The sequence below is a fragment of the Triticum dicoccoides genome, chromosome 3A (genome assembly GCF_002162155.2).
Source record: "Triticum dicoccoides isolate Atlit2015 ecotype Zavitan chromosome 3A, WEW_v2.0, whole genome shotgun sequence".
Taxonomy (NCBI): Eukaryota; Viridiplantae; Streptophyta; class Magnoliopsida; order Poales; family Poaceae; genus Triticum; species Triticum dicoccoides.
Window position 1 is genome coordinate 104,405,131 of NC_041384.1, and position 15,031 is coordinate 104,420,161.

The window sequence follows — 15,031 nt, forward strand, 5'->3', positions numbered from 1 at the left end:
CTCAAAACAGAATTCAAAAAAAATTCCCACATTTTTATGGGATCCGAAATATTTTTATCCGAAATTTCTAGTCAGATTAAATATAATTTCAAAATAAAGTTCTATTACGTTAAAATCCAACGAAATATTGCATGTGCAACAAGTATTGAAATTAAAATTTTCAAATTCCAAAAATAATATATTTTTTAAACTAATTACGCATTTGGTGCATTTTTTATAGTTACTACCCAGTTATTATAATTACATCCCATTTATTATTTCTTAAAGTCCATTTTCTTGTTAAGCCTAATGTATACCTCCTAGGAAAGTTTGCAGCCGAGCGGGGTGGAGAATAACAAGTTGACCCGGATATTGTGTACAACTGTCAGCCCAGTTGCATTGCTGATGTTGAAAAAAGGCCTGTGTAGTATAGTACAACCTAACATGGCTACTCAGCCCACATACAACAACGCAGGAAAGGCCCAAACAAGGCTTCTGTACAACTTTTTGAAGTCACTGAGCTCAATTAATAACTTAAGAAAAAAGTTAGATTACAGTGGAACCTAATTAAAAGATGTCACGAGCAAAGAAATAATTCAACGGGTCCCACTTGTGCGTGTGTGTGTGCATGTGTGTGTGTGAGAGAGAGAGAGAAAGAGAGACCCATCGGTCGATGCTCGTAAATACATCTTTCAGCCATATGCATTGTTGATGCTCAGTAAAACTTATATAGTTGACACAATCATATAGAACATCATAGCACACTGAACTTGCATACAAAAATTTCACGCAGGCGGCACAATCAGAATGGAAGCAGTGGATCGCTACGGGTAGGGCTATGTTGAAACCAATGAACTCGTACATAACGGTTCATCGTCTTTATCAATGATGGGGAAATATATTGAATCATGTGCAAAGAAAACAGACAGACAACACAATAAGTTCTGCTAGCACATTAAGTTGACGTACAACCCTTTCTAAAAAAAGTTTAGGTACAAATAAATTAGAATAGGTGACAATCAAATGTACTGGCACATCAGTGCTTCACACCCATAGCTTGGATTTAACTAGTATCTGACAAGATTCGGTTGGTACCTCAAATTAGAGCACATCCAGGCAGCCAGCCATGCCTCTTCTCCCAAAGAAGCAGTGGCCTCCGCCGCGCGATGGAGTAGGCCCTGTGCCATCCATCGTTCCGAGCAACACGGGGAAAGTCTGAGATTGACTCCTGTAATGGACGTCGTCGATGAACCCTGGCACCAGCGGTGGTGGCAGGACTTCGATTGATGGATTGGCCACTTCTTCGACATGCACGAACACTCGATACAGGTACATCCCTAACGGGTCCGTGGCGGCCTTGGTGGCGATGAATAGTACAACCCCGGTTCCTGCACCGGTATCTCAACACCAATAACCTTCGGTATGGTGGATGGCTTCTTCATACATGCCATAACCGTCAGAACCCAGCTGTCTGGAGGAACAAACATACTTACGAGCTCACCTCCAAGGTCATTGATAAGCTCATTCATGGACTCGTTCCAAGCATGTCGAGGCATGCCGTGGAAGGTAAGCTTTGTTAAAAACTCAAGCTTAGAGGTCACCGAGCCCCATCCTGGGTGCCACCGATCAAAGATCACCAGCACGCCATCACAGAACAAACACCGGAAAGATTCGAACACACGACTGCAGCCGAAAGTTGTCCGGAACCTGAGAAGAAATCAGCCGGTGGCGGACAGACTTCGACGAGCAAGTTACTTATTTGGATGCCATGCACAATGCCAAGAGCTTTGACAAGGTGGTCCGGCAAGACAGGAGTCCGGTCGCCGTTGATGGTTACCATTAGCACTTTGCTGGCAAACTGGTCATCAAGCGCCGCCATGCCACTGTTGAGCGATAGCACGTAGCGACCGAAGGCAGGACGGACCTCAGGATCTCCGGCTCGAAGATCCGCGTTGATCGGCGACATTATAGTGCGCTTGAGTACAGGGAGTATAGGAGGGGGATTTGGGGGGAAATGGAGTAGGAATCGAGATTCCAGAGGCGGGGGAGGGGCGGGAGATTGGGGATGAAAAGGTAGCATGAATTTCGAACACACGCCAATATGCTCTCGGCACGCAAGTGCACGAAAACACCAGTGGCGCCCACATGTCAGCCTAAGAGTCCTTATTCTTTCTTTCTTAGAGAGCCCGGCCTTTTTGTTGAGGATCTCTTGAGAGCTCGGCCTGAGAGTCATAATTAACCTGTTTGGCATTGCGTTACTACTCGGCCCATATTCAACGACACCTCACTGGCCCAAAGAAGTGTACATCATCGAAAAGACACTGAGCTCAAATTATATAATTTGAAAAAGGAGATACACTCTGAACACTAGAGAATGGTGATGCCCTCATTTAGCCCACCAATAGTTTGAGACAATAAACAGTTTGAAACAGCGATATATACAACATTCAAACACTGACTAGTGACTACTACTGACATAAACAACAAGACATGATAGTTCATAAGATGTCTTGCTACACCACCAAAATGCACCCATATGCAGCGCTCAGACTTTCGTGATCCAGACGGGAATGACATTCTAAACAGAGGGAACTATTACATAGTAAGAGTGACATAGACGAGGATGGCCAAATGACAAGGAATGTGCATAACAAAAGAAAGAACTACCCATCCAAAACAAGCAGCAAAGACAACAAAGTCATTCAAAGAGATGATCCAACACCATCATAATTTGCAGCCCCACTTCAGCGACCAATGATCCGGAGACACCAATACTCCACCCTTTTGACGCAACAGCCCAATTACCTATCAACCTGAAGGCTTGAACCACATCACTGCTTGTCGTAATTGAGACATCCAAGGATCAAAGTTAATCCAGATGCCTTTGTCATTCTCACCTTCGTTTGGCTGCAGGCTGTATCGTTGACAATCAGGGGAGTTTGCTCCCGAACTCCTAGGGCTCGCCGTGTAGACACAGTTTTCCATAGAAAACAGAGCCTCTCTGCCATCAAGGTCCTTGCCAACGGTGATCTCCTAGTTAATCGGATAATTGAGTCTGAGAAACAAAGAGTGTGAACCAAGGCTGTTTACCCTCCTCCAACTAAAAAATCCCGAAGGCCCCAACAAGCTGGTATCCTGCTCATAGATGTAACAGCCACTGTCCGGATACTCACGTATTTCATGGTGCTTGTATACAATGGGGTTTTTGCAATATAACTTTTCTGGATCATGTGTCCGAATGATCATCAGTCTTTTACCATGATCTGATCGAGGGAGGAACTAGTTGTGCTTCCCTGTTTTTGGCAAAGGTAGTGTGATTACAAAGAGCAGTAACTGTAGGGACACTGCATCATATCAAAAAGGACAAGCATTGTTAATGTAAGATCAGCATTGTTTAGAGTATGAGTACGATAATGCAAGAAACAACATTGATATGTCCTTGTTGGAACTGGGAGGAAAATACAGGGAAATGTATACTGGGTTCGAAAATATAGAAGTGCCATGCATGGTTATACTCATGTTATCTCACAATCGAGTCTTCACGGGAAACTACCATGTCATGCATGTTACGTAATCATGTTCTGTCCTCACAAACAAATTATTCAAGGTAACTAACATACCATGCATTGTTATATACTCGTGTTCCGTGGGCAAATTTTTTTGAGGATATTATTCTAGCCATTGATTGTTGAAGGGTGAATATAGGTATGCACACATGGTAAGCATTACAGGATTTCACTACTTCCAAATATAGAGTTCTCCATATGCACATTTACTTCCCTAATGTATGGTTAGATGAAACCAACAATGTGGTGCATGTTTCTACATCATGAAAATGAGGAAACTAACATGGCCATTGATACACACTCATATTTAGTATAGTATATAGATTACTATAAAATAAGGAGAATATCCATATATTCCTAACTGTTTGACTATTCAGGGGTACAAATTGGCTGTAATGACATGGTCACAATCGCATGAATTAACTCATTCCAAATATAGCTGATTTACGGCGCCTAAAAATACATTGACATAGTTCTACTCAAATTCTGCTCAAACAAGGATATTCCAATCATCATAAAAAGTTCAAATAGTGTCATGGCGTCATCATTAACATGAGACGGAAACAACTTACATGCGCCGTGCCAACAATACGTGGTGCCATCTGCTTTGTCGATCGCGTAGATGATGCCATTGTGTTTAATAGCATCAGCCGTAGTTGTGCAGCGCCTGCCGGAGTAGTGCGTTGGACGAACCATAGTGGAGCAGCTGCTTGAGACCATGAGAATGAGAGGCGACACCCAAGGGAGGAGCAGCCAGGGAGATTTGTCCCTACCCACCGGCCATGTAGCCTAGCTGGACAGAGCATCATCGAGGACCAGGCCAGATGGACCACTGGCGACGGCTCGCTGGAGGAACCCTAGTGTTTTACGCAGGGGATCAAGGTAGAGGGAAAGGGGAGAGGATATATAAGCGGGCAGGGCAATGAACGCTTGTGTGTTTGTTTTTACTTGAGGGTTAGGTGTGATGCGGGCATCAACAGTTGCATTTTGAGTGTAATATAGGCAGACAACAGAGTCATTTCACTATTCCCCTTCCCTTAAATTTTTTGTGAGGTTCTACCCGAAATACCCCCCTCCAAAGCGAAATTAGTTAAGCCCAAGACCATAACTCAAAAATGACTTCTTTACATCTTTTATGGCTTATTTTGACAATAAGCTCTGAAAAGGCAGAGTAGAACTGGCCCTTAACCTGCAATTCAATTGTGCATGCAATGATGAATCACTCATGCCTGCTATAGTGTACATTTAGGCATCATCATATAGGGCATAACCTAATACATGTGCATTACATTGTAGAATATGGAATATGCAATGTTCATGTTAGTTCATACGTTGCACATGATGTTTAAATGCCCCTTAAATCTGGTTAGTCAAGTGATGGTCTTTAAGCCTCCTTCTTTGCTTCTTTTCTTGATATGTAAGATTTGCTCACACATCTGTTCAATTGCTTGTTTGCATCAGCCAGCCATACTAGGACTGTTTACTTTGATTACTTGAAGTTCTTGACCTAACACTCTAACAGAGCTTGTCGACGATTTAAACACTAAGGGCTGATGTAGTGGGGCCTTTTCTAACTCATAGGTGACATAAAGGTTTGGTTGTACACTAAAGTAGGCCCTCCAAGAGTACCTGGAGATCCAGTTCGAAGGTATGCCTAGTTTTTACATAGTGCAGACATAGTAAATGCTCATTTCATTGTGTGCAAGTGCAAGAGATGCGGCATATTTCATTATGTGGTGTTGTTTTGTTATAGTCTCATCCTTTTGTGTTCACAGACTGGAAAGTATGCATATTTATCTTCCAAGGAGATGAGTAACTAGTTTGTGTCACCTTGCAGAGGGGGTGCAATGAAGATAAGATTGAGTATTTCCAAGTACAAGATGTTAGGAAGGAGCCTTGCAAGAGAAGTAGGAGTTGCGCTGAGCCTCTTCAACCTGTTAAGGTAAGTCACTGTATCCAACTCAACACTTCAATTCCTTGTTTGTTTCGGGCATATTGCTCTGTTCAATTGCTTTATTTGTGCTCGGTTAATGAGATGCCCAAAGAATGATGCCTGATGTTAGGTACTTGTATAACTATTAGTTGACATAATTAAAGGCCTTACCATTTAATTACTCTGCCGAAGTGTGCCTAAAGCTTTGAAGTCTATTAACCAACTATTATTGCATGAGGCTCACAATCTAGTTTATACTAGGCTAATGATTGCATAGTTTTGCTTGTTGTAGTATGTTTGTATGAAACCCTCTGCTGTTCATTATGCTCCCTAAGACTTTAATTGAGCTATAGAATGGCCAACTGCTTGCTTACTTCTACGCAATGTGCTGTCTAAATTTGTAACATGTCTGTGTTTTGGATTGGGCCCCAACATCATGCTCCTCTGGTGAGCTAAGAGAGATTTCTGTATGCAGGCTGCATAGACTACCTTTTTATAATTTTTAAAATATCACCTGCTTATGATTCATGACGTGTAGCATTATTGTTAGTCCTATTTTGCCATGTACAAAATAGTCTGTCTTCCTCGCTTCACTGTTGTAACTATATTTCAGGATGAAGTGACATCAACACAAAGATCTGCGAGCAGTGCGGCAGGGTTGTTACCGAATGATTATGGATTGGAATTGGAATGTGCTGATGTTCTCGAGCATCAACTAGAGGTGGCAAGACAATGTGTACATGATTCTCAATGTACAATCAACAAGTTGAGTCTGGACATGCAGGTATTAGATGCAGGAGTCAAAAAATGAAACAAGACACTGAGGTAACAATGAAGGAATTGGAGATTTTGCAGACTGAAATTTGTGCTATCTAAATCTTGCCAATCCTATTTTCTGAAGAGATTATAGTTCAAATGGTAAGTTATGTTGATGCGGTCCATGATGTATGAGATGTATTTGCCTAGTGTATGTAATTTGTTGTTTGTGTATGCTTTATTATCACTGGTGCCGAACCATAATGCCAGTGGGTATAACGGCTGTAATTTCTTTATTGTATAGTGTAGGATTATTCTACGTTTCTATGCCTTAGTCTCTTTATTGTATAGTGTATGTTTTTAGAGGTGATAGTATAGAGTAGGATAATTCTTTGAATATGCTATATCGTTCAAACGGGGGCCAACTCGCCCAAACGTTGTAGTGACCATGGCCCTCCACAGGCCGTACGATCCATGGGCCATCTACGGGATGGACGATCCATGGCCTTCTATGGTCGTCGGATCCGTGGGCCTTCTATGGGCTGTCGGATCCATGGGCCTTCTATCGGCTATCGGATCCATGGGCCTTCTATGGGCCGTCGGATCCATGGGCCTTCTATGGGCCATCGGATCCATGGGCCTTATATGGGCCATCGGGTCAATGGGCCTTCTACGTCCCGTAGGATCCATGGCCCTTCTACGGGCCGTCTCATCTATGGGCCTTGTACGGGTCGTATAAGGGGCCGTAAACGGGCTAGAGTGGAAATCGTATGTTTTATGGGCTGACCATAATGGGCCGTTAATAGGCCGTATTTGATGATGCTATGAAAATGGCCCAAAAAATTAACGGGCCACAAACGGGCCGACTGTATCCATGGGCTGAATTTGGCCCACAAGCAGAAAAGGCCAATAATGGGCTGTAAGTAACCGAATGCTGGAAATGAGCCCAAGAATAAATGGGCCCGGAGAAGGCCGAAAGGTAACACGGGCTAGAAACGACCCAATGGAATAATGGGCCGCTAATGGGTATAAAGCGATACACTGTTCATTACGGGCCGGTTTCACCACGGGCCATTAATGGGCCAAGAGTTACAAAGAGACTCATACGTCATGGGCCATACATGGGCCGAAATACGTCATGGGCCATACATGGGCCGGAAGTTAAAACAGGCTGGAATCATATTGGACGCCCCAGATGACGCTACTGGGCCTAATTCTGGTAGGCCATAACGGGCCGTGAGTTAGCAGGTTGTAAATGGGCTATATGCGAACATGTCGTTAACAGGCTTTCCGTGGGCCAGCCCGCAACCTTTTGACCAAGTCAAATGGGCAGGCCTTTTCACAGGAATGCACCTCTGTTGGGTCGTGCCACGTGTCGACGTATCATAGGTGCCTTGGGTCCAATGAGTGGATGACATCTGTCCCAACGGTGAGCCGACACGTGTTTCCTCCAGCCAATGATGATTTTACATGTGGAAAATCCCCATTGGTCGGGGCTGTTAACGGTTTATCGGATCCAAAACCGGACCCGATAGCTTAACGGCGTTCCGTTACGGTGGATGCCATGTGTCGGTGACCCTTGACGAAAGCACTTCTGTGACGCGCGATTTATCATCATGGAAGCGGACACTTTCGTGATGACAATTTTGGTAATGTCATGGAACACTTCTACGATAGCACAGGTATGACTATCTTGATTCTGTCATAAAATCGTCATGAATGTACATGCATGACAGAAAACGTGACCTACTGTGACAAACACATATCATCACGGAAGTGTATTTTTTTGTAGTGTATTGTCATTGAATGGAGGTGGGTTTGATCCCCTACTGGGAGTTCAAAGGTGGATTATAGCTTCGTCGCTCTTGGTGACCTGTCTAATCACCCAACAAGCTCGAAGCATGTGAGTTGGATTTGTGTGTTTAACAGGGCCGAGTGTATGGGACATGGCTTATCCAGTAGCTCGTCCAGGACCGATCTGGGTCTAGTGAGGGATCTGTTTCTTTTTTTGGCAAGCTCATCCTCAAGCGACCGTCATGCATATGTATGCTTGTCCCGGATTGCACTTTACTATTCGGCGTGGTTTGACTCCACGCGCATTTGTTGTTCCTTCCAGGTGCTCTCCATGGCGCAATATTTGTTTACCAGGTCTGGTAATTCGGTGAGGCTTTGCACGCGTCGATGGGCGAGGGCATTTAAAATCCCTTCGTCTCGACAGTTTGACCGAAAGGCCACAATTATGTCTTGGTCACGATAGCTTGTGATTTTTTTTATTTTACCAAGAGGAATCTAGCCCAATAGTGATGGACCGTCTCTCTAGGATGCTGCTTCACGTACATCAAATCCCAGATGTTTGGAGGACCCAAATTGTCTGGGGAGTACGCGACGTGGGTGCTGGGTGGGAGGAAATTCCGTATTGCCCCGAGTTGCGTCTCCGGAACTCTGGTGGTAGTATCCGCGACCCCTGAAGCACATGACGTGTTGGGTCCGGCATCCGTACTATCAGCGGGTGGCGTCAGAGACTTAGGGTCGTGTTTTAGATCAGAGTTTGGCTCTGGACCTTCTTCGAGGCTTGAAGCCCGATCGTTGATCCGGATGTAACTTGTTGTGAGCTTCGGCGATAGCGATCCTTCGGCAAATTCTTCAATGGTGGCAACGAAGTGCGTGATGGGCGGGGTGTGAATTTCCATGTTGCCAGGTTTGAGCCCAATCCAGTCATAGACCGAGGATTGACCGTCGGAGACTCCCATGGCCCGGATCCGATCTAAAGATTGTTTGCGGACATGAGTGTTGGGGAACGTAGCATGCAATTTCAAAAAAAATCCTATGATCACGCAAGATCTATATAGGAGATTCATAGCAACAAGAGGGGGAGAGTGTGTACACGTACCCTCGTAGACCGAAAGCGGAAGCATTAGGTTAATGCGGTTGATGTAGTTAAACGTCTTCACGATCCAACTGATCTAGTACCGAGCGTACGACACCTCCGAGTTCAGCACACGTTCAGCTCGATGACGTCCCTCGAACTCTTGATCCAGCAGAGGGTCAAGGGAGAGTTCCGTCAGCACGACGGCGTGGTGATGGTGATGGTGATGTGATCGCGCAGGGCTTCGCCTAAGCACTACGATGCTTTGACCGGAGGAGTAAACTGTGGAGGGGGGCACCGCACATGGCTAAGAGAACAATTTATGTGTCTTTAGGGTGCCCCCGCCCCCGTATATAAAGGAGGAGAGGGGAGGCCGGCCGGCCCTAGGGGGCGCACCAAGTGGGGGGAGGCCCACTAGGACTCCTAGTCCTAGTCGGCTCCCCCCTTCCTTCCAACGAAGAGGGGGGAAGGGGAAAGAGGTGGAGAGGGAGAAGGAATGAGGGGGAGCGCCCCCACCCCTTGTCCAATTCGGATTGGCTTGGGAGGGCCACCTCCCGTGGCCTGCCTCCTCCTCTCCACTATGGCCCATGAGGACCATTAACTTTCCCGGGGGGTTCCGGTAACCTCCCGGTACTCCAAAAAATCCCCGAACCTCTTCGGAACAATTCCGGTATCCGTATATAACCTTCCAATATATGAATCTTTACCTCTCGACCATTTTGAGACTCCTCGTCATGTCCGTGATCTTATCCAGGACTCCGAACAAACTTCAGTCACCAAAACACATAACTCATAATACAAATCATCATCGAACATTAAGCGTGCAGACCTACGAGTTCGAGAACTATGTAGACATGACCGAGACACATCTCCGGTCAATAACCAATAGCAGAACCTGGATGCCCATATTGGTTCCTACATATTCTACGAAGATCTTTATCGGTCAAACCACAATAAGAACATACGTTATCCCTTTGTCATCGATATGTTACTTGCCCGAGATTAGATTGTCGGTATCTTCATACCTAGTTCAATCTCTTTACCAGCAAGTCTCTTTACTCATTCTGTAATACATCATCCCGCAACTAAGTCATTAGTCACATTGCTTGCAAGTCTTATAGTGATGTGCATTACAGAGAGGGCCCAGAGATACCTCTCCGATACTCAGAGTGACTAATCCTAATCTTGATCTATGCCAACCCAACAAACACCTTCGGAGACACCTGTAGAGCATCTTTATAATCACCCAGTTACGTTGTGACGTTTGATAGCACACAAGGTGTTCCTCCGGTATTCGGGAGTTGCATAATCTCATAGTCAAAGGAATATGTATAAGTCATGAAGAAAGCAATAGCAGTAAAACTTAACGATCATTATGCTAAGCTAACGGATGGGTCTTGTCCATCACATCATTCTCTAATGATGTGATCCCGTTCATCAAATGACAACACATGTCTATGGTCAGGAAACTTAACCATCTTTGATTAACGAGCTAGTCAAGTAGAGGCATACTAGGGACACTCTATTTTGTCTATGTATTCACACAAGTACTAAGTTTTCAGTTAATACAATTCTAGCATGAATAATAAACATTTATCATGATATAAGGAAATATAAATAACAACTTTATTATTGCCTCTAGGGCATATTTCCTTTAGAGAGGTCCGCGAGGTCCATGCTTCCCGAGTATTCTGGGCTGATTCGAAGTGAGGCCGGTCCGAATTTGTTCGAGACAGTGTCCGGACGGTGTTCGGCCTACGAATTGGCGGAATCCGGGTCTAGGGCCAGATTTCGTATATCATCGGTCTTCGCCTACAAAGTCAAAGCGTCGGGGTCAGAGGGGAGATGATGGCTTAGCAAGAGTAAGGTCTCCTTGACGATCAGCGGTGAACTCTGGGCTCCCAAACCTGATTCTCTGTCCGAGGGTGAAACTTCGATACTGGCCAAGGGGACTGGATGGATTAGTATGCGTCTTAACGTCACTGGGCGCAAGAGCCCAGCCAGGGGATGAGACATCCCTGGCATCGGTGGCCATCGATCCTTCCGTCGATCCGACAACGGAACTCTCAATGAAACAATCAATGTTGGTGTCAGAACTGGCGGATCTCGGTTAGGGGGTCTCGAACCGTGGATCTTGAATCTATGGGGAATAAGGGACGCAGAGCATGATATTTACCCAGGTTCGGGCCCTCTCTAGGAGGTAATACCCTACGTCCTACTTGATTGTATTGCTTGTGTATATGAGAGTTACAGAGTTGATCTACCTCGGGATCAGAGGAACTAAACTGTAATGCCCACGATGCGGCTATATCTCCCACGTGTCGAGGCACGACTTGGAGGCATAACCGCATGGTGGTTTTGTCGCAAGAGGGGTAATCTTCACACAATTCCATGTACTGAATAAGATAGGAATAAAGAGTTGGCTTAAAATCGCCACTTCACACAAATAACAAGTAAACATACATCATCCAGAGTACAATCAAGGTCCGACTATGGAACCAAAATAAAAGAAGACAACCCCAAATGCTAGATCCCCGATCGTCCCAACTGGGCTCCACTACTGATCAACCGGAAAAGATGACAACGACCAAGATCTTCATCGAGCTCCCACTTGAGCTCGGTTGCATCGCCTGCATTGGCATCATCGGCACCTGCAATTGTTTGGAAGTATCCGTGAGTCACGAGGACTCAGCAATCTCACACCCGCGAGATCAAGACTATTTAAGATGATGGGTAGGATAAGGTAATGAGGTGGAGCTGCAGCAAGCACTAAGCAAGTATGGTGGCTAACATACGCAAATAAGAGCGAGAAGAGAACCAACGCAAGGGTCAAGAAGCTAGAAGTGATCAAGAAGTGATCCTGAAACTACTTACATTCATACATAACACAAGACTGTGTTCACTTCCCGGACTCCGCCGAAAAGAGACCATCACGGCTACACACATGGTTGATGCATTTTAATTAAGTCAAGTGTCAAGTTCTCTACAACCGGATATTAACAAATATCCATCTGCCACATAACCGTGGGCACGTCTTTCGAAAGTTTATACCCTGCAGGGGTGTCCCAACTTAGCCCATCACAAGCTCACGATCCGCGAAGACAATCCTCCATCGCGGTACACCCGATCAGACTCGGTGCACAAGACATTTCGACAATGGTAAAACTAAACCAGCAAGACCGCCCGACTATGCCGACAAATCCCGATAGGAGCTGCACATATCTCATTCTCAGGGCGGACCAGATGGGACAAGCTACGAGTAAAACCAACCCTCAAGTTTCACCGAGGTGGCCCCGCAGGCTGCCCGTTTCGGATCAACACTTAGAGAAGCACTGGCCCGGGGGGGTTAAAATAAAGATGACCCTCGGGAGCGCGACTCCCAAGGGAAAAGCAATAGGTTGTTAGGCAAATGTAAAACCAAGGTTGGGCCTTGCTGGAGGAGTTTTATTCAAAGCGAACTGTCAAGAGGGTCCCATACCCCTCATCGTGTTAGGGGCGCAAAATCAAGAAACATAACACCGGTATGACGGAAACTAGGGCGGCAATAGTGGAACAAAACACCAGGCATAAGGCAGAGCCTTCCACCCTTTACCAAGTATATATATGCATTAATTAAATAAGAGATATTGTGATATCCCAACATATCCATGTTTCAACATGGAACAAACTTCAACTTCACCTGCAACTAGCAATGCTATAAGAGGGGCTGAGCAAAGCGGTAACATAGCCAAATAATGCTTTGCTAGGAAGCTGGGTTAGAGGCTTGACATGGCAATGTGAGAGGCATGATATAACAAGTGGTAGGTAGCGCGACATAGCGATAGAGCGAACAACTAGCAAGCAAAGATAGAAGTGATTGCGAGGGTATGATCATCTTGCCTGAGATCCCGCAAGGAAGAAGAACGAGTCCATGAAGAAGACAAACAGACATAGTCGAACGAATCCTCACAACTTCGGTACGAAACCGAAGCTGACGAGAGAAGCAACCCTGAAAGAAGGAAGCAACATAGTAAACAACCATCACATAAACATGGCATGATGCACAACCAAGTATGATGCATGTCCGATTTAATGAAACATGGCATGGCAAAGTGGACAAACAATACTACAAATTAAGTGGAGCTCAATATGCAACGAGTTGCATATTGACGAAACACCATATTCAATTACTTAGTTCTCTCTCGTTTATGTACCCAACAATATTAAATGTTATTAAACATGGCAAGAGGTGAAGCATATGAAAACTATCAATTTAGGCAAGTTTAAATGAGGCTGGAACAACAAACAACAATTCCAGAAAATTCCCATGTGCATATCTTAAGGTTGGTACTGTTCTGCCCTAAACCATATTTTAGAGTTGTTAAACATGCAAGATGAGTGCACCATGTTAAACTAGGCATTTTTCTACCCCATTTACATATAAAGTTTATTAAAATCCGAGTTACGGTTATCTAGTTATGAATTAAGCCATTTTAACATGGCATTTATGCAAAATTAAACAAACAACATTTTTAACAATTTTAACATGGATGAAAGTTGCATAATATGAATCTACACAAATTCTAAGCATTTTACATATATAAGTTATTTTAATATGATGCATGGTTTGTGAGTTATTAAATGCATGCAGTGCGAAGGGTTTTCTGTAAAACTGGCAGTCTCGGGACAATTAGCAAATTCGTCCACGAAAAAACACATCACGGGCCGAAATCTGGATCGGCTGGGCTGCTCACCACGGGCTGAAGCCCAGGTCGGTGGAAAGGCAGGCAGGCCGGGCGAGGGGAGCGGCTTGGGCCGGATCTGGAGAGCCGGGCCGAGGAATGGTTAACGCGAGCAGCACACGGCCGAGCAACGCGCTCGCTGCTGCTGCTCGATGCAGCCGGCAGCGACGGAGATGGAAGCAGGGGCACGATGCAAGGGTAGGGACCAGCGGGCGCGGCGGATTCGGGTAGTCCGAGGGTCGGGGTCCCGGCGACGAGGAACTCCGGCGATGGCGCTGCTCGAAGAAGAGGCGAGGCCATGTAGGTTGCTGTTACCTGAAGAAAAACAACAGAGAGAACGACGGAGAGAAGACGGCGGGAAGAAGCAGAACGCGAAGAAGAGGAGGCAGGGCACGGCGACCTGACCTGCTGGTTGTCGGCGACGGCAGAAAGAGGTGGCGTCGGGGTCCGCATGAGGGGGTCGAAGAGGAACTTGGCGCTAGGTCATCCTCCTCGCGCAAGGGCGAAGCAGAGGAGGGCGAGCAGGTCAGCGGCAGTGGCGACATGGGCACGGGGCGGTGACGAGATGAAGGACGACGGGGACGAGGTGGCGGCGCCATGGAGGCTCGGTTCCCTGTGAAGAAGAGAACAAAGAGAGAGCTTGAACGCGTAAGAGAGAGAGGGAAAAGAAGGAAGGGAAAGGAGCAGGGGAGGAAGGGCGCGGCAGGTGCTCATCTTGTTGGCTGGTGGTGGTGGTTGCCGGCGGCGAGGTTCACCGGGGGCCGCGGGGTCGCGAGGTTGGAGGAGCTCGGCCTCGGGAGCGCTCGAGCATGGCTGTGCTGGGAGGCTGGATCGGGGCTGTTGGATCAGACGAACTGGGGCACATGAGCCATTGGATGCCGATCTGACGGCTCCAGATGGGTGGATGGTTGATGGATCTGGGAAGGTGGCTGGCTGTGCGTGGGTTTGTGAGGAGGGGATCTAGGAGGATCCCAAGAGAGAGAGAGAGAGTGGCGGCGGCGGGTAAGGGATTGGATGGATGGGACTGCCTAGACTAGGGTTTGGACCTATATATATATAGGAAGGGTTAGCTTAGGGCTACTCGGTCCCTCCGATCGTAATCGGACGGGCGAGAATAAATAGGTTAGGAAGTCCAATTAAGAAAACGAAGATATTTTATAGATGTTAGGGGATGATCCGGACCCATCGGTGATGACTGAGCGGGTCGGAT